Genomic DNA, 22004 nt, shown 5'->3' on the forward strand with positions numbered 1-22004 from the left:
TGTTGGTTATATCTAGAGGAGATAAAGAGAGAATAACTAATATATTTACTATGAGTAGTTATGTAGTGAGAATTTTCTTGGATGTAATTGGGATGATGGGTAGTTAATTTTGAGCTTATAATTGACTTTTTTTTTTTTTTTTATAGCGGAAGATGGCAAGCTTATGGACATAACCATATGATGAAAGGGTGAACCATGTAAATATCGTTGTTGTAATTATTTGTTTTGTTTTTTTTATAGTTTGCACGTTTTCTCGATGCACAACTGTTCCTACTATTAGGATGTGGGCATTAGAAAGAAGGCATAGCGAAGAAGAGAATGAGAGGTAAAAATGGAGCTTGCTGACTTGAGGTAAAGCAAAATTCAACAGTCTCAGCCTTCATAGTGAGATGATATTCTCATGTCGTCCATGGCTACTTGTAGATCAATTTGCTTTAATGGATTAATGGGTTGGGATTCTCCAACAACAAATAGAAGGAGATTTTGCTGATTTTTTTTTTTACCAAAGTTAATTTTTTCTTTTTCTGCTTTCAATTAATTTTGTGGGTTTTCTTTTAAATGCACTATTTATTTTTTTGACAAAAAAAAATTATTTTGATGGTTTTGGTTTCATTTGATTGGAGTACCAAACTGTTGGCGCAATATTCGTTCTGAATTTGCTGGGATCTCATGGTGATTAATAAGGACAAACTAAATGGTGTTGGTGCAGCAACATTTAGAAAGCCAGCATGCAATGAATGTTATAACAAGAGAACCCAATGCTCCAGTAAACCCCAAAAAGAACCCTTATCCCAACCCAACACTTTCCCTTCTACTTCGTTTCCCTTGGCTCCACCATTAATCTCTTTAACTAACTAATTAGTTTCAAGCCTTCTCAAACACAACACTGGAGCTCAAGGTAATGGATTTGATAATGTGAATGTGGTGGTGGGTATTGTGTTTAGTTGGATATTAATTTATTTTGTTGGATTTGTTAAATCTGTTTGTAAATGCTTGATTTACAAGGTAATTTGAGATCTTAGATGTGAGTTACATATCTATTTGTTGATTTTTATTTGATTTTATTTGTGATGGCTCTAACTTCTCAACTGTTGCTTCAAGTTCAGTACATTTATTCAATAAATTAAACATTGATTTCTAGGACACAATGGATTATCTAGGTACTTTCTCTCATTCTCGGAGAAATTACATGTATTCATTGGGTATGAATTACATGTATTCTCGGAGAAATTACATGTACTTTCTCTCCATTATTTGTTGCCTAATTTTATTTCATTGTTTTTTTTAGTTATTATCATTATTAAAAGCAATATTTTAATGAACCATTATATGCAATTAAAACAAAAACATTGCTTTATACAATTTTTTCTTTTGGTTTGTTTTTATTTACTTTTACTTACCATTTTTTAGCAATGGGAGCAATATTTTCAGCCAAGGATTTGTTTGCATCTTGCAGGTATAAGTACTTTCAAGGCTTTCTTTCTATTTTATATATAAAAAATAGATAAAAACAAACATAATATACTTTGCAGAGTTTTATAATTGATGAGTTTTGCAAATGTGTCCATTGCTATATGCCTATTTGTTTCTTATGCATTTGTATTTACAAGATCTAAATTAAATTCATTGGCCTTTTAAATTACTCTCTCTCTCTCTCTCTCTCTCTCTCTCTCTCTCTCTCCAAATTGCATGTTTAGGGTCCATTCCTCAACATTGCTCCCAATAAAGCAAATTGGCATCTTTGAAGGGATGTGTAAGAGAAGCTTCATAAAGCTTTGAAGGTGCACTCATAAGGCAATTTATAAACTTATGGGTAAGCGATTGCCATGTTTACTTCCATATGTTTATTTTATTCCATCAACAATATATTCAATCCCTGCTCTATTCCACTCTATATGTAGTTGTTCAACAAGGAGATAATTTTCCTTTGCTAATTATAATCACTTGAGAGACCTTTGTCTTATTTTTTATGAGTGGCTTCATGTGCCTTTTGTCAATACATATATAAGCAATTGTTAAGCCTATCAAAATTTATTCCCCAGTGCAAGCTAATTCGAATCTTTCTGTGCAATGGGCATCAACTTCAAACGCAATTAGAGCAACTAGAATAGAATAGGATAAATTGTTGAGGTAGCTTGTCATAACTTTTATTTTATAGTTTTATTATTCTATGTTCAAGATTTCCTATTAAATAGCTAGAAATGTATTTATATTTTTCTTATCGTTTGGTCCATGTGGGCAACTATCAATGTTGCAAGACAATTGATTGTATATTATTGTCGGAGGATTTAGGCATCACTTTTGTTAAATGATGCAGCTGATTACAATTTTCTTTTTTTTAATCCACATTACTTCAACAATTACTTCCTTTTTTAGAGATATTGTTTTGTTATATTCCATTGCAAGTTGGTTTCATTCGGTGATTTTGCATTACATTTCCATTCTACCCCATGATCTCTAAAGTCAAAGTTAAGAATCAATAGGTTGCCTTTTTTTTTTTTTTTTTTTTTTACAGCAAGGATTCTCATATCGATTATAATGCTGGGACAGAACTTTCTTAGCATTGATTTGTAATTGGAGGTACATGTTTTCAATTTGCTTCTTTGTAATTACAATTTTTTTTTTGGGCAAAATAGGGATGATACTTAATCATTTTTTTATTGCATGAACCATCTTGACTAGCTTTGAATTATGTTTGGTGATGTTTTAATATCATTCCAACATGTTTTAATCATAAACATGTAATCCTCATCAAACTCATTTTGCATCCATTTAGAGGCCTTTTCTGAATAAAATGTAGCACTTTCTTTGTGTAGCAATGCTTCAGAGACTTGCTCATAATATTTCATTGAATCTATTACAATCTCTACATAGATTGCCACAATACTTTTCAAAGAATCCTGATCAATTAGTTCTCCATTGCTTTCCTAATTGATATGAAGATCAAAGTTCATATATATATATATAATAAAATCAAGTGTTTCAATTAGGAAACATAACTTAGAAAACTCAACTCTAGTATCTGACCATACCATGGATATAACATTTGCTTTTTACTTGGCAATTTATTTTACCATATAGATGTTAAGATTGTGGAGGAAAGATATTATTATTTTTATGTGGATTGAATTTTGGATATGTCTTCGTGTACCTGAATTGTGATTCGACTCGAAAGCTTCATGCTGCAGCCCGATTGAGATAAAAAGTGAGATTTATGATCATAGCGGAGGGCACAGAACCAGTATAAATATTGTAATATTTTGCCATTTGAGGTAGAGTTGTGAGATATTTGGGAAACACACTGGAGTTAGGTTTTGAGAGTTTTGAGTGATTGTATCTTACTTTTTTTTTTTTTTATCATAGTGGAATTTTTCTCTTGTCTTGCCCATGACGTAGACCTTACTGTTGAATCACATTAAATCCTGTGTTATTCTCCTTTTTTTTTATATTGTGTGATTGTGCAATTTGTGTGTGTGCCTTAGATTTACTTGCCTTTTATAACAGACTGGTATCAGAGCTTTGTGCGTGTAATCTAGGGTTTACAGATGGCATCATCTTCAATGAAGTATGAGATAGAGAAGTTTGATGGTGGATCAAGTTTCAGTCTGTGAAAGATTAAAATCAAATCTTCCTTGATCTTGCAAGGTCTATAGAAAGTAATCGATGATAACTTTTCATAAGGTATGAAGGGGCGGAGAAGGCTAATTTAAAAGAGAAAGCCTTGAGTGTAATATTAATGAGCATAACTGATAATGTCTTATGTGAGATTGCTAGTGAAAGCTCAGTGTTTGTAGCATGGAAGAAATTGGAAGAGTTGTACTCTGCCAAATCGCAAACCAATCGCCTATATCTAAAGAAAAGGCTTTACAATCTAAGAATGAGTGAAGGTATACCCATTACAGAACATCTAGATGAATTTAATTCAATCATTATGGACCTAAAGAATATTAATATTGATATTGATAGTGAGGACTAGGCCTTAATTGTGTTATGTTCTTTGCCACCCTCCTATGAGACTTTTATTGATACTCTATTAAATGGGAAAGATAGTATTTCACTAGATGATGTTAGTAATTCTCTAAAATTGAAGGAGTTAAAAAAGAATTTTCCAGATAATAGAGAAAGATTTAAGGGGGAAGGTTTGGTGAGTAGGGGAAGAACATATTCAAGGAAGGGTTCTTCTAGCAGGAAGAAATCTAAGGCTAGATCTAAGTCAGGAATAAAAAAGGCCAACTATTTTGAGTGTAGGGAGCAAGGCCACTACAGGAGAGACTGTCCCAAGTTGAAAAATAAAAAGGGAAAGCAACTAGAAAGTTTTGCAAATATTGTTGATAGGTTTAGCAATTCTGATAGTGATGATAGTGCTAGGAAAATTTTATCCGTGAGTTCAGATCATGGACAGAATTCCTAGATTCTTGATATTGGTGCTACTTATAACATATGTCCACACAAAAACTGGATTGTCACTTACAAACAAACGAGCGGTAAGGAGTTTCTAGGTAATGATCATGCATTACTTGTGGAAGGAATTGGTAACATTAGATTGAGGATGTTTGATGGCGTTGTCAGAACTATAGAGTGTTGACATGTTCTAGAACTAAAGAGGAACCTGATTTCTCTTGGGACACTTGACTCTCATGGATTCATATACCATGCAGAGAATAGAGTTCTCAAAGTGTGCAAGGGCTCTATGGTACTCATGAAAAAACAGTTTGGTTTCAGGATTGTATTTTCTTTAGGACAGTACAGTTTCAAGGGAAGTTGCAATAGCATTTGGAAGCAATAATCAAAATTACACTCAATTGTGGCATCTGCATCTTGGTCATATGAGTGAAAGAGGGTTATCTGTATTGAGCAAGCAGGATTTATTGGATAGGCAGAAAATAAAATTTATGGACTTTTGTGAACACTGTGTGTTTAGCAAATAGACTAGGGTGAAGTTCGACAAAAAGGCAGTGTGCAAGGCCAGAGGAATGGTGGATTATATCCACTCAGATGTGTGGGGTCCTAACAAAATCCCTTCCAAGAGAATACCATGTACTTCATAACTTTGATTGATGATTATTCTCAGATGGTTTGGGTGTATTTCTTAAAAATAAAAAATGAGGCATTTTCAACCTTTGTAAAGTGGAAGACGATGATTGAGAAGTAGATAGAAAAAAAGGTCAAGCATCTTAGAACTAATAATGGGTTGAAATTTTGCAATCTTGAGTTTGATGCATTCTGTAGCAATGAAGGTATAGTGAGACACCGCACTTGTACAAGGACACCACAACTTAATGGTATTGCAGAACACATGAATAAAATGCTTTGTGATAAAGCAAAAAGCATGCTCTGACATTCAAGTTTGGGAAAGGATTTTTTAGTTGAAGTAATTTTTACAGCCTATTTTTTTGTTAATAGATTTCCATCTACAATTATTAAGTGTAAAGCTCCTTTTAAGATCTGGTCTAGTTCACCTGCTAATTAGTCTTGGCTGAGAGTGTTTGGTTGTCCCGCTTATACTCATGTGAGGATGGTAAACTTGAACCAAGGGCAAGAAAATGCATATTTCTAGGGTAGGCATTAGGAGTGAAAGGCTAAAGGTTGTGGTTTAATGATCCAAAGTCTCCAGGATTAATTATCAGCAAGGATGTGACATTTAATGAGTCTACTTCATTGGATAGTTAGATGGAGAAGTTAATAGCAGAATTAGATCACGATGTCAAAGAACAGGTGGAGCTTTATATTGATACTTCAACAGTTTAATCCAGTGATTCAGAGGATGAAGTGGAAGATCCTAATCAACAAAAGGATGCACTTAAGCAGCAACAATAGGAACCATATAGCATTGCAACTGGTAGAGAGAGAAGATAGATTAAACCCCTGCATAGATATGCATATGCAAATCTAGTTGCATTTGCCTTATCAGTTGTTGAGACAGTTGATGTGTATTAACCCAGCAATTATAGAGAAGCTATTTCTTATTCAAATACAATTTAGTAGGTCAGTGCTATGGGTAAAGAAATTGAATCTCTTCATACAAATCAGACTTGGAAGCTTGTAACATTGTCTAAGGGACAGAAAATGGTAAGTTGCAAATAGGTGTTAAAAAAAAGGAAGGCACTCTAGGGGTTGAAGCACCTCGATATAAAGCATGGTTAGTAGCAAAAGGCTTTACTTAGAGGGAGGGGATTGACTTTAATAAAATGTTTTCTCCAATTGTGAAGTGCAGTTCTATCAGCATCTTACTTGCTATAGTTGCTTTTCATAATCTAAAGCTTGAACAACTAGATGTGAACATTTTTGCATGGTGAGGTGGAGGAGAAAATTTATATGAGTGATCCCAAGGGATTTGTTATTCTAGGTATAGAAAACCATGTTTGCTTATTTAAGAAATCTTTATATGGTCTGAAATAGTCACCTTGGCAGTGGTACAAAAGATTTGATACATTCATGGTTCATAATGGCTTTATTCGTAGTTCATATGATAGTTGTGTGTATCATAGGAAGGTTTTAGATGATTCCTTTGTCTATTTGTTATTGTATGTGGATGACATGCTTATTGCTGCTAAAAGCATATCACATCTGAAAAAACAGTTGAGTGATGAGTTTAAGACAAAGGATTTAGGTGTTGCAAAGAAGATATTAGGAATGGAAATTATTAGGGATATAAGTGTTAGGAAGCTTTTCTTGTCTCAGTAAGCCTTTATTGAGAAGGTGTTTAAGCATTTCAACATGAATAATGCTAAGCTTGTAACTGTTCTGTTTGTTGACCATTTAAAGTTATCTGCAGACATGTCACCAAAAATAGATGAGGAGATGGAGCACATGTTCAGTGTTCCCTATTCGAGCACTATTGGTAGTATTATTTATGCTATGGTTTGCACCCGACCTGACATTTCACATATAGTTATTGTTGTGAGTAGATACATGGAGTGTCTTGGGAAAGAGCATTAGTAGGCAATGAAATGGATTCTGAGGTATTTGAGGGGTACTACAGATGTTGGTCTGACATTCGATAGGGCCAGGATGAGTGATTTAGTTATTGGCTTTGTGGATTCAAATTTTGCAAAGGACTTAAACAAGAGGAGATCTTTGAGAAGTTATTTATTTACTCTCTCTAGAAGTGCTATTAGTTGGAAGGCAACATTGCAAGCTACAGTTACTTTATCTACCACAGAGGCTGAATGTATGGCTTTAGCAGAGGTAGTAAAGGAAGCTTTATGGTTACAAGGTTTGGTGGGTGATCTTGAGTTAATACAGAATAAGCCAACAGTGTTTTGTGATGGTTAGAGTGCAATACATCTCATAAAGAATCAAATGTACCATGAGCGAACTAAGCACATTGATGTCAGATATTACTTCATTCGGGACATTATATCTTAGGGGACTGTAGTTTTGCAATTCTCTACACATGATAATCCAACAGATATGATGACTAATGGAGTCCTAATTAGTAAGTTTAAGCATTGCCTAGACTTGGTTGGTGTTTGTAATGCTCAGTAGTGCCCTTGCAAGAGCATATGGCAAGACAAAGTGTTTATGGTGATTTTGTTAATAATGGAGGGAATTCAAGCCAAGGGGAAGAATTGTTATTTTTATGTGGCTTGAATTTTAGATATGTCTTCATAGATCTGAATTGTGACTCAACTCGAAAGCTTCGCGCTGTGACCCGATTGAGATAAAAAGTGAGATATGTGGTAGTAGCAGAGGACACGGGACCAGTATAAATATTGTAATATTCTGCCATTTGCAGTAGAGTTGTGAGATATTTAGGAAATATACTGAGTTTAGGATTTGATAGTTTTGAGTGATTGTATCTTACTTTTTTCATCATAGTTGAACTTTTTCTCGTTTTACTTGTGGACATAGACCTTACGGTTGAACCATATTAAATCATGTGTTATTCTTCTTCTCTTTTTTATACTATGGATTGTGCGATTTATCTGTATCTTAGATTTGCGTGCCTGTTATAACAAATATGAAGGGGAAAATAGGGATGTAAAATGGAGGAAAAATGTAACACCCTCATTGTAGCAATTACGTACATTCTACTGTTCTGGTGATCGGTGTCGGTTCGGACAGCTAAAACGTCTAGAAAAAAATATTTAGACTAGATGGAGGAGCCATAAATAACTCAAATACTAATAAAAAAATTTAGAAAAATTTTTAAAAGTAAAATACAACCAAGTTAAATAAGCCGGTGCCCTAGAGATGGGTAACCCGGTGGGAAGTTGCGGTCTTCGCAGCTAGAAGCCCTAAACCCAAGAGAAAATTCATGAAATAATTTTTAGGACTCCAGAGAAGAGTCATTGAGGTTTCGAAGGCATTAGAATTTCATGAAAATGCTTATAAAAAAATTTTTTAGATCGGTACAGACGATTTTGGCTCAAAAAGCCAAACAGAGGGCATTTTGGTCATTTTGCCTTCAGAGATGATTTTTGGCCAACTTGTCTAGTTAAATAAATAATTATGTGACATAAAATGTAAATAAATATTGCTAAAAATTTAATTGAAAATGAGTAGGAAAGAAAAGAAAAGAAAAAAAAAAGAAAAATAGAAATTATGACATCACATGATATCATTAGTGTGCCTCCACCCAATCACATTGTGACACCTCATTCTAAACCTCCCTTACCACTAGAGCAAGACTTGGGCAGCAATTAGAAGAAGAGAAAGTGAAAGAAAGTGAGGGGTGAACAAGCTAAAAAATCAGCCAAGAGGTTAGTGCCATAGTCCTTATTCTTAATTCCTTCTAAACTTGAATTTAAGCTTAGTTAAGTTAAAAAATTGATAGAAATTGAACGAAAAATGCATGATTGTATCCCATGAAATTTCAGCAGCCTTAGGGTACATTAGGGTTTCATTGATTAGATTAAAATATAGTTGTACATGACTGCCATTGAACATGAATTTGATGTCTTAATTCATTGATTGCATGTATATGGAGAATTAAAGTTGTTGGAGTTAGGGTTTGGGACATCAAATTTGACCTAAAAATTGACACAACTTTGATGAAGGAATCCTATCCAGAAAACCACAATAGACTGACCTAAAAATTGACCAAATCCGGGTAACACACATTCTGCCTGGGCAAAATGACCAAATGAACAGTGTTCATTCATTTGGTCATAACTCAGTGTAGAAAGGTCCAATTGACCTGAAATTTGTATCAATGAAAATCTTAGACAATTTTGAATAACTTTCATGGAGAATAGAAACTCCAATTCTAAACTTAACCAAATGAAATTGCTAACCAAAGTTGAGCTACCAAATCTAGTAGAACCAGAATTGCCCAGAAATTCTGGGTAAAAGTCCATCTGACCAGTTATGGTAAAATAGCCATAACTTGAGCTAGAAAACTCCAAATGGAGTGATTCAAAATGAAAATTAAAGAAGACACATAAAGGAACAACTTTCGTGAAGATAATTTTGTCAAATTCCTACTGTACAAATAACCAATGGAACAGTAAACTTAGTGCTTGAAATCTGAAAATTTTAAAATATCCAATACTAAGCTTTATAATGGTATTGGCAACCAATGCCAACAATTTTAGAATGCAAAATGTGGTATGTTGGGGATATTAGAACCAATATACCTATTATCTATGAAAAAGTCAACATTTTAGTTGACTAATGGAATGAATAGTAATAATTAATATAACACCCCTATTTGCATAGCCTGGTATATTTTACTGTTCCGCTGATCGGTATCGGTCCGGACAATTAAAGGGATTAGAATCACATCTAAGACAACTAGATAAGCCCTGAACACAAATAATTAGTAATTGCCAAATTGTTAAGTATAAAGAAGAAAAACAAAGCATAAAAAGTTAAATGAGCCAGGAGTTACAGCGATGGGTGACCTTACCTGAAAATGATTGCGAGGTCAATCGTAACTAGAATTCTGAATCGAAAAATGTGACGCCGTGGTCCTTAGGACTATTACGAACACAGTAGAAATGAGAAAATCACGAAAAAGAATTGTTAAGTAGGTCAAATAATTAGGTCAGGGATTCGAAAGAAATATCGAATAACTTACAAACCGGATTGAACCAGTGAGGGGCAATTTGGTCAATTTACCCCTAGAGTTGACTTCTGACCTAACTGTCTAATAAAATCAGAGAAAAAAAAATTTTAGAACCGGGAATTAAATTAAGAAGCTATGAAAAAATAAGAAAAAAGAAAAAGAAAAGAAAATTAGAATAATGACATCACTTACATGACCTAAGCATTACCTCATAAATAATTTCCATTTAATTATTCTATTTGACTAAGTCAATTAAAGGGATAAAAACAAAATTAAAAAGATAAATTTTTTTCTTCTTCTTCTCCAAATTTCCGTAGCTCTCTCTATCTCATTTCTTCTCCCACCAAAAGCCTCCATTAAAGCATGCTTTATGCTTGCTTCCAACCACTAAACCTTACGTTGACCCCAAATTAATCCATTAGAACTTGATAACCTCACTTGAGAAGAGGATTAAGCAAGAAAGAAAGAAGGAAAGAGGAGTGGAATTGAAGATTGAAAATTCAAAGAAAGAGGTTAGTCATCAATCACTTAGTTTTTCTTTAAAATTCATGCACATATGCTTTAATAAACTTAGAAATTGTATAAAATCAAACAAAAACAATTGTTGTGGGATCAAAAAGGAAATTTTGGCCAGCCTTAGTTATGGTTTGATACGAATGATTTTGAGGTGTTTGAATAGTTGTTTAGGTTGAGTTGTGTATGTGAATTATGGATATATGTTTTGAATGCATTAGATTTGAATTCTATGTAATTAGGGTTTTGAGAATTTTGAAAAATTGGAGAAAAAGTTGAGAATTAGTCAATTGATGTAGTTGACCTTATTTGAGTTGAGAAATGGTCAATTGTGATCATTTGTGGTGTATGTGAATTGTTAGAAATAAGTTTCAATTCGGATTGGTTAGGGTCATTATGCAAACAACTTGACCTAGGTTAAATTTACCAACCCAATTAGTGTGAGGCTAATTAGGAATGAAACTAGACAGAAAATGGACCATTTTTCATTCAGGAATCATGCCCAGAAAATGACAATAACTTAGTGAACAATTAGGCCAAATCCGGATTAGGGCACACTGACCTGTACAAAAATGACCAAATGAATAATAGTTACGTAAATGACCATAACTTGGTCTAGGAAGGTCCAAATGACCTAAATCTTATATCGATGGAAAGCTGAGACATAGCCCTACAACTTTCATGAAGAAAACAAACCCAAATTTTGACCATAACCTATCTGGAAAACCACCTGCATTCAACACACTAAAAATTTCTAAAATCCAGAAAATGCCCAGAATTCTGGGTAACACTAAATCCGGCCAGCCCCATTTAAATAGGCATAACTTGGGCTAAAAAACTCCAAATTGAGTGATTAAAAAATGGAATTAAAGCTAAGACAATAAGGAACAATTTTGATGAGGGACACTTAGCCAAGTTTTCACAGTAACCAGACCAATGGAATAGTAAAAAACAGGGGACCAAAACTGAAAATTTGTAATTTCCCTTAGCAGACTTAGAAATTGAATTGGCAATCAATGCCAACAAAATTGACATTCAAAATGTGGTATATGGGTACAATTAGAATTAATAAACCTATTAAGTATAGAAAAGTCAACGTTTTAGCATAAATAGTGCCACCATACACAAAAATGTGAAAGACCCGAAATTTATAAACCGTAATAGGAAGGATAAGTTTGTAAAGAAATTGTTGGAATTTAAGTATTAGAAATAGATACTGAAGCACTTTAAATTTATGTATTTCAGTTGGAAAGGGATCTTTGAAGGAGAAATGAAAGTTTGAGTAAATTGAATCGACAAAAGAGGTTTATGCACAACTAGTTTTTGATTGAATTTGTTTTGAATATTTTGCGTAATTAAATGATTTTATTCTTCCTTATGCACTATGTTTATCAATTATGAGATTTATTTCAATGATTATTGAAATTGGTATAGCAAGCATGGGTTTAGTTTTGTGAAATATTATTTCAACAATTATTGAATATTGTTTTGGACTAGATAAATTATGTTTTGAATTACAACGGGCAATTTGCATGAATAAAATACAAAATTTTGTTTTGGATTGTAATAAGCATAAAAAGTTATGGAATATTGGAATTGATCTTGATTTAACATTGTGTTGTGATTTATGCTCACAAAAAGGACAAAGAAATGCATGATATTGTTTTAATATCTCACTATAGATGCTTGACTAGGTTATTACCCGTCTCTATATCATTTGTTGATGAGATAATGGAGTTAGCTTTGTTTTGTTTCGAAAACCATGGTATGTGCACAGACTTAGATTCTTCTCTTATTAGAGGTTAGATCTAAGTTTTTGTTATGGACCCGTCAAAAGTTTCATTACTGTGTTGTGTGCTGTGCACGATGATTTGACCTCCTCGACCATAGGGAGTTAGAATCCAGATTCGACCTCCCCGACCATAAGGAGTTAGAATCACCACAAAGATGGCCCTTTCGGATTAGTCTTGCATAGTTAGTGAGATAAGAATGGGTTTTGATTGATAAGAAATTATGATTTTAAATGAGATTGTGCACAAATGATTTTGTTAAAATAATTGTTTGTTTCCACAATTGCAGGAATTATTTTTATTGTTCAGTTGTGATTTGACAAATTGAAATTTTGATCAAGGTTATTTTAACGAGTGACTATTATTATTGGCAATGAAAATTTTGACATTTGGAAATTGGTTAAGTTTCGAGATTCCAAAATTTTTGGTATAATTATTGTTAATGTATATTGTATTACATTTTAAATTATAGTTGTGCACCACTGAGTTCACCACTCAGCGATAGCTTTGTATGCTGTCGCAGGTGAGAGTAGAGATAGAGCAGTTGAGTGAGATTCCTACAGCTGCACCTTGAAGACTGCTTGTGACTAGCCTCGGGTATATTATAGGTATACCCTTGTATATTAGATTTTGAATATGCATGTAAATATATGTGTGTAATTTATTTGAGCAGATGTATAAAACTTTTGAAATGTTATTTTGGGTGTGTAATGGAAATGCAAATTTAATTGTAACAATAATTTTAGTACCTTAATGAATGTATTATTTACTTTCTTCTGGAAATTGAAAAATTATGGACGATTTCTTTTTTGATGAGTTTGGCTTGATAAGTGAATTGAACTGATTGTGATGAATGAGGATATGAAAATGAGTGTCTTGGAGTTGTGGTTGTTTTGAAAATATTGGGAGTATTTTTATAGGTATTTGAAGAACTATTTTTCCCAAATATAGATGGCACTCTGCTGAAATTTTTCCAAGATTTGCGTAAAAATAAAAATGGACCAAAAATTTTAACTAGTTTTTAAACTACAATTAAATGTTTTTAATTCCTAGCAAAAGTGTTCGCCACCTTCAAAAAGTAACAAAGTTATTTTAAAATCTCTTGTAGTATATTTTATGGGTTACCGGTAGGCGAAGTACGGTAATTCATTAGATGTATTACGGGATCATGTTACATCTTTCTAAGGAGTAGGGTGTAACAATTAAATTTTAATTTCAAAAAAAAAATTGCATAATTAAAAGTGTTAAATGCCTTAGTAGGCCTAGTGTGATTGGTTTGGATAGGTTGGCATGCCAATAGGGTTATGTTAGCAGTATTGTATATGGCTTCATGCCATTCTGTGTTTTATGGCCTTACATGCCATTCTGTGATATAATAGCCTTTGGCTATTTTGATTGAGGTTACTATACTTGGTTTCATGCCTCATAATTATTATAGCTTATTAGTTGTTCTGTTGCACACCGGAAGACACAATGTGATCGTTTGTGTGATGGCCCGAGGTACTTGGTACCTAGTGCGGTTACCCGTTTATCGATTCGATCAACTAGTATAGGTTACTTGGGTAATCAAAATAAATCTTACCAAATTTTAATCAAATAATTAACAAAAAAAGTATCAGATTATTGCAAATAATTGCTAGAAACTCAATCTGCATAAAATGTCAGCATACACTCTGCATGTTTATTTCATTCTAGTTAATTTTATTTTATTATTGGCACCACTAAGTAGTATTGCTTAGCGCGTTGCTTTTACCATGCGTAGGTACAGGAGATATGGAGCATGAGCCTAGTAGACCCCAGACTGGGTGAGAGTTAGATCTACTAGTGTCTTGTGTCACCTCTCATCTGCAGTGTATTTTGGTAGGGCACTAGGATTCTCTTTTGTATTTTTGTAAATTGTATTTTGTATTTAGGTCTTTATGTTATCATGCAAATTATAAACTCTTGTATCATTTTATATTGCAAATTAATGAAAATTAAGTATTGCCTTCATAAAAGTGAGTTCAAATTGAATTATATATGATATGGATTGAATGAATGAAAATTATTGAGAGATATTGAGATAATATTGATTATTTGGAGTTGAGAATGATTGGAAAAATATTTGGAAGTTTTTTCCACAGGTTCTGAAGAACTATTTTCTCCATTTTTAGTCTGCACTCTGCCGGATTTTCTGAAAAATCTTCGGAACCTCTAATAAATTTAAAATTTCAATAAATGATGTAAATGATATCAATTTCATAAGTTTCACTTAGTGACCCATAAATAAATAAATTTTGAAATGATAAATATCAATGAGTTAAGATCTGGTGTTCCGGCACACTGTGTGACATATCTTGCTTGGCTACACTGTTGACGGGTAAGGGGTGTCACAAATTGAATGTGATAATTAAGAAGTAATATATTGAGATAAGATAAGATAGGGTGCTCCGGCATCAAGTGTGACATGCCTTGCTCGGCTATACTGTAGACAAGTGAGGGGTGTCACAAAAAATGTTGGATTCATTGGTATTCAATGGTGATGTGGATGTTCCTAGTGTTATGTTAAAGTGTATAAGATTCTAATTATTTGAATCACAGATCTTCAGTGAATCTAATAACCAAAAAAAATATGAAAATGATATTTTTGAATGAATCTCTTGATTTTGACTAAACTAATTCCCATGATTTTGACTCCGTTGAAAGTCTAGAGTTAAGATACTGTATAAATATAATTTCTTACAGTTTATGTGACACCCCTTACCCGTCTACAGTGTAGCCGAGCAAGATATGCCACCCAGTGTGCCGGAGCACCATATCTTATTTCATAACAAATTACCCTCCTTAATTTATTTATTTGTTATTCACCAAGTGCAAAAGCTTACCAATTATATCATTTTATTTACAAATTTGATTAATCTAAATTTTCCATAAATTTTTATAGAAAATCCGGCAGAGTGTCGGCTGTAAATTGGAAAACAGTTCTTCTGAACCTGTTAAAAATTCACTTACAATATGGTTTTCAGATCCAAAACTCCAATATACACACATATCAACTCAATCTCTAAATCTCAACACAATTTTTCAAAATTTTTGTTCACATCACAATTCGAATCAATTTCATGAATAACTCTCCAACATTTTATTTTTTAACAATAAAATATACTGATAATTACAGTAATATGAAATTTCATATATTTACATTATCATATGATTTCATGAGTTTGTAATTATAATCAAGAACTAGTACAAAATGCAAAGTACAAAATACAACCCAAAATCCGAATATCCTACCAAGTGCACTGCAAATATGAGTTGACTCTGGACTCTGTGCAGATCTGACAAATCACCCAGTTTGAGGTCTGCTGGACTCCCCAGCTATGTCACCAGTACCTGCGCGTGACAAAAGCGACGTGCTAAGCAATTCTGCTTAGTGGTTCCAATATAAAATAAAATAGCTAAAATAAAACGTATATGCAGAATGTATGTTGACATTTTATGTAGACTAAATTCCTGACAATTATTGTAGTATTATTTGATTAAAATTTGGTAAGATTTATTTTGATTGCCCAAGTAACCTATACTAGTCAAATGGACTGGATAAATGGGTAAACTGGCACTGGGTACCAAGTACCTCGGGCCATCACACCATCAGTCACAACATGAAAATTCCTTAACTCCCATGGATATGGATATGGATGGGTTAGGTAAGTATATGTGTTATGTTTTTACTAACTCTCGCCACCTGCGAGTTAGGTAGGGGTTTTATATTTCACTGACTCCTACAGTATGGAATAAGAGAATATGTTAGACTTTAAGAAAGCCAAGGTATAAGGTTGGCTTATAATATTTATTAGGCGCATGAATAGCTCTAACTTATCCTCTCGTGCGAAGATTGGGTGATTTATTTGTTTAGTGCATTCTCATTTGTAGGACTGCATTAGAAATATATTAGTTATAGAAATTATAATTATAATCAATATCTAAACTTTTTGAGTTGAACACTCATTCCTGTTCAATATTTTCCCCCCATTTGTAGGATAAGGACTTTGTTTTAGAGTTTAACCTCCATTTTTCTCTGTAGGTTGTGGTGTTTCTTAGTAGTTTTTTATTTTGTTAATTTGTTTATTTAATTATTTATTTAACTATTTCAATCTTAGAACTCCACTATGACACTAATAAATTTTGTATTAATAGATATTAATAATAGATTAGTTTTGGATATTAGGGTCGAGTTAGGCTCCCCAGATTGTTGTGTTATGTATTTGATTGACTTGGACTCCCCAAATTGAGTTCTAATAGTTTATAAAAATATTTCATCTTGTATGTTGGGCCTTGAGTTTAGGTTTGGTTATGGATTAGTGAATAGTATGGCTCACCATGGGCTTCAAGAGTTTTAAGCTGGCCCAAATCCTAGTGTCAGTCTAACCCACAGAGTTAGGTTGTAACATGTATAATTTTGCATTGTGCTTATTATTGTAAACATTTTGTAATGATAAAGTATTAAAGAAGATTTATCATAGTATGAGTCAATGTTTGTTTCCAAATTATCTATGAAAGTAGAATAAACAGAAAATTCCAATTTCACAGATTCCATCTTCAACAAAAAAAAAAAAAGAATGTGAATGTTATGATGAAGGGTTGTACCCAAGCCCAATGAAATGAGCTCTATGAGATGGAAGTGATGTGGATAAATTAGGAAAGTATAAAAGAAATTATGTTTTTATGGTCAGTATGTTAAAAGGGAAATTTCCCATGTTTTAAAAAAATATATATTATAAAACGAGTATAGGAAAGGTCAAAGTCATACTTGCTATGGGTTTTGGTGGCCTTATGCCTCCCCATACTCTTGCATCAGTAATAGTCCATATTTGGATCATTATAGAGATAAAGGCATTTATCCATCTACAAAAAAGACTAAGATGTATATCTATCTGCAAAGAGATTAATGCGTTTATCAACCTACAAAGAGAGTAAGACTTTTATATGCCTACAAACAGACTAGGATGCTTATCCACCTACAGAGAATTAAGGCATACGTCACTCAAAGAGGAGTTAACAAGTCATCCAAGGCATAAGTTTGCCTAAAGAAGCATTGAAGTGACACCTAAGGCATAAGTTTGTCATTAAGGCATCAAGTAAGCCACTTAATATGGCAAAAGTTTACCACATTAAGCCGTTAAACTGCCCAATCATAAAGGCAAAAGTCTGCCACATCAAGGCATTAGATAGCCCATCCATAAAGGCAAAAGTTCACCACTTGAAGATTATTAAGGTGATAGTCTGCCACTTTCCGACACCCATTAAGGTGATTGTATGCCAATAAAAGTATTTAAGGCGATAGTCACCTGAAAATTTCAAAAGGCTTTATAAAATGGCAACAATTTTGTCATTTAACATATTATTTGACTTCAAACTTTAAGATTCGTACTTATGGAGGGACTAGTAATGAAGTAGCACCCTAAAATACCAAAATGTATAGAATTCAAATCCAACAAAAACACTATCTACTAAGTGTAAGTATCTCACCTTATAATATAAAATATATTCATTTTCAATAGTTTAAAAAATTGAGTTTTTACTCTTATAATATAAAATAACCATTGTCTTTTTTATCCATCCCTACTTGTCCTTTTCAACTTGTATATATATTATAGAGAGTAGATAGATTATAAATTATAGCTTATCAATTTTAGTTTATTATTTTATTGAGTTGAATGGGAGGTCTAAAATATAAAATTTAATCGAGTGAAGTTAAGTTTCAAGTTTCGAGATTTAAAATCAAGCTAAATTTTAACTTCACACCATATTAGCTTGACTCGATCTCAATATCACCTAATAAAAATAAGGGAAAATACAAAAAACAAAAAGAGTATGTGTGTATATATATATATATATATATATATATATATATATATATATATATATATATATATATATATATATATATATATATATATGGTTTTGTACATTGACACATGAAGGACCATGATTTATTTTTTGTCAATTTGATACCATGTATTTTCCTCAGTTAGTAAATGTGGTTTAAACCATTAATTACCATTAAATAACGTTAACATGATGACCATGTGGCACTAACGTGGGGACACATGGCAAACGTGGTGATTACGTGGAGAACACATGGTGTTGATGTGTCCCCATGTGTTTCCATGTTAGCATCATTTAATGGTAACAAATGTTTTGGACCATATTTGCTAAAAAAGGGAAAAAACATGGTATCTTAAATTGATAAATATTAAATCATGATCCCTCATGTGTCAAAGTGCGAAATCATAGTGTTTTTTTTTTTTTTTTTGTACTTCCTAGAAATAAATATAAGAAGCAACTTGAATCTTTCTTTGATTGCCCATCTTAGTAGTATGAAACAACAGTTGATCAGGATTTAAACCACCTTACTTGCTCATAATTTCATTTTATACTAGAAGATAACCCATGTGATACAGCGGGATTTTTCTTTTTTATTTGAATACATAAAGTTCATTTTAGTTTTCTCTTAATCAAATGATATCTTTTTTCACTCTTTAATCAACAATTTAGATGACATATAAATAATATTGGAGCTGCCAAAAGCATCCATCAAGACGTTGACTACCACCTAAATGAAAATACTTGGAACATAGTACAATAACATGTATCAACAATACAGTTATAATCTCATAGTTAAGACAATATCAATCAACAAAATGCCTTACAATGTCATTATATCATAAAGTTGCATTTAAAATGTGACATCCCTTACCCGTCTACAGTGTAGCCGAGCAAGATATGCCACCCAGTGTGCCGGAGCACTATATCTTATTACACAACAATTTACCCACCTTAATTTATTTATTTGTTATTCACCAAGTGCAAAAGTTTACCAATTATATCATTTTATTTATAAATTTGATTAATCTGAATTTTTCACAAATTTTTATAGAAAATCCGACAGAGTGCCGGACATAAATTGGAAAACAATTCTTTTGAACTTATTAAAAAGACACTTCCAATATGGTTTTCAGATCCAAAACTCCAATATACACACATATGAACTCAGTCTCCAAATCTCAACACAATTTTTCAAAATTTTTGTTCACATCACAATTCGAATCAATTTCATGAATAACTCTCCAACATTTTATTTTTTTCCAACAAAATATGCTGATAATTACAGTAACATGAAATTTCATATATTTACATTATCATATGATTTCATGAGTTTGTAATTACAATCAAGAACTAGTACAAAATGCAAAGTACAAAATATAACCCAAAATCCTAATATCCTACCAAGTGCACTGCAGCTATGAGGTGACTCTGTACTCTGTGCAGATCTGACAAATCACCCGGTCTAAGGTCTGCTGGACTCCCCGGCTATGTCTCCAGTACCTGCGCGTGGCAAAAGCGACGCGCTAAGCAATTCTGCGTAGTGGTGCCAATATAAAATAAAATATCTAAAATAAAATGGATGTGCAGAATATATGCTGACATTTTATGTAGACTAAATTCCTGGCAATTATTGGAGTATTATTTGATTAAAATTTGGTAATATTTATTTTGATTGCCTAAGTAACCTATACTAGTCGAATGGACTGGATAAATGGGTAAACTGGCACTGGGTACCAAGTACCTCGGGCCATCACACCATCGGGTACAACATGGAAGGGGTTTTATATTTCACCGACTCCTATGGCCTTATGTGTGATGGCCCGATGGTGTTACCATTAAATGACCGATGGTGTGATGGCCTGAGGTACTTGGTACCCAGTGCCAGTTTAGCTGTTTATCCAGTCCAGTCGACTAGTATAGGTTACTTGAGCAATCAAAATAAATCTTACCAAATTTTAATTAAATAATACTATAATAATTGCCAGGAATTTAGTTTACACAAATTGTCAGCATACGTTCTGCATATCCATTTTATTTTAGCTATTTTATTTTATATTGGCACCACTAAGCAGAATTGCTTAGCGCGTCACTTTTGCCACGTACAGGTACTGGAGACATAGCTGGGGAGTCCAGCAGACCTCAGACTGGGTGATTTGTTAGATCTGCATAGAGTCCAAAGCCACCTCATATCTGCAGTGCACTTGGTAAGATATTAGGATTTTGGGTTGTATTTTATACTTTGCATTTTGTACTAGTTCTTGATTGTAATTACAAACTCATGAAATCATATGATAATGTAAATATATGAAATTTCATGTTACTGTAATTATCTGTATATTTTATTGTTAAAAAATAAAATGTTGGAGAGTTATTCATGAAATTGATTCGAATTGTGATGTGAACAAAAATTTTGAAAAATTGTGTTGAGATTTGGAGATTGAGTTGATATGTGATTATATTGGAGTTTTGGATATGAAAACCATATTGGAAGTGTCTTTTTAACAGGTTCAGAAGAACTATTTTCCAATTTACAGCCGGCACTCTGCCGGATTTTCCATAAAAATTTATGGAAAATTTAGATTAATCAAATTTGTAAATAAAATGATATAATTGGTAAACTTTTGCACTTGGTGAATAACAAATAAATAAATTAAGGAGGGTAAATTGTTTTGAAATAAGATATGGTGCTCCGGCACACTGGGTGGCATATCTTGCTCGGCTACACTGTAGACGGGTGAGGGATGTCACATTTTAAATGCAACTTTATGATGTAATAACATTGTAAGGCATTTTGTTGATTGATATTGTTTTAACTATGAGATTATAACTGTATTACTGATACATGTTATTGTACTATGTTCCAAGTATTTTCATTTAGGTGCTAGTCAACGTCTTGATGGAAGCTTTTGGCAGCTCTAATATTATTTGTATGTCATCTAAATTATTGTTTAAAGAGTGAAAAAAGATATCATTTGATTAAGAGAAAACTAAAATGAACTTTATGTATGCAAATAAAAAAGAAAAATCCCGCTGTATCACATAGGTTATCTTCTAGTATAAAATGAAATTATGAGCAAGTAAAGTGGTTTAAATCCCGATCAACTGTTGTTTCATACTACTAAGATGGGCAATCAAACAAAGGATTCAAGCTGCTTCTTATATTTATTTGTAGGAAGTACAAAAAAAAAAAAAAAATACACTATGATTTCGCACTTTGACACATGAGGGATCATGATTTAATATTTATCAATTTAAGATACCATGTTTTTTTTCCTTCTTTAGAAAATGTGGTCCGAAACATTTGTTACCATTAAATGATGCTAACATGGAAACACATGGGGACACATCAACACCATGTGTTCTCCACGTAATCACCACGTTTTCCATGTGTCCCCACGTTAGTGCCACATGGTCGTCACGTTAACGTTATTTAATGGTAATTAATGGTTTAAACCACATTTACTAACTGAGGATAATACATAGTATCAAATTGATAAAAATTAAATCATGGTCCTTCATCTGTCAATGTACAAAACCATATAAATATATATATATATATATATTCTTATTTTTTATATTTTCCCTTATTTTTATTAGGTGATGTTGAGATCGAGTCAAGCTAATATGGTGAGAAGTTAAAATTTAGCTTGATTTTAAATCTCGAAACTTGAAACTTAACTCGATTAAATTTTATATTTTAGACCTCCCATTCAACTCAATAAAATAATAAACTCAAATAGATAAGTTATAATTTATAATCTATCTACTCTTTATAATATATATACAAGTTGAAAAGGACAAGTAGGGATGGATAAAAAAGA

General features: G+C 32.7%; 1 long non-coding RNA gene across 3 annotated transcripts; it reads left to right on the forward strand.

Moving 5' to 3' along the window:
- The first annotated feature begins 362 nt into the window (after positions 1–362).
- On the forward strand, positions 363–13048 carry LOC131177319 (uncharacterized). Of its 3 annotated transcripts, none has more exons than XR_009146879.1 (4): positions 363–898; positions 1698–1813; positions 2516–2580; positions 12839–13048. It is a non-coding gene; the product is annotated as an uncharacterized LOC131177319 (long non-coding RNA). The 3 variants fall into 3 exon arrangements; XR_009146878.1 differs by lacking the exon at positions 363–898 and adding an exon at positions 1190–1456; XR_009146877.1 differs by lacking the exon at positions 363–898 and having other exon boundaries at positions 1190–1813.
- The last annotated feature ends 8956 nt before the right edge of the window (positions 13049–22004 follow it).

The sequence above is a fragment of the Hevea brasiliensis genome, unplaced genomic scaffold (assembly GCF_030052815.1).
Source record: "Hevea brasiliensis isolate MT/VB/25A 57/8 unplaced genomic scaffold, ASM3005281v1 Scaf40, whole genome shotgun sequence".
Classification (NCBI taxonomy): domain Eukaryota; kingdom Viridiplantae; phylum Streptophyta; class Magnoliopsida; order Malpighiales; family Euphorbiaceae; genus Hevea; species Hevea brasiliensis.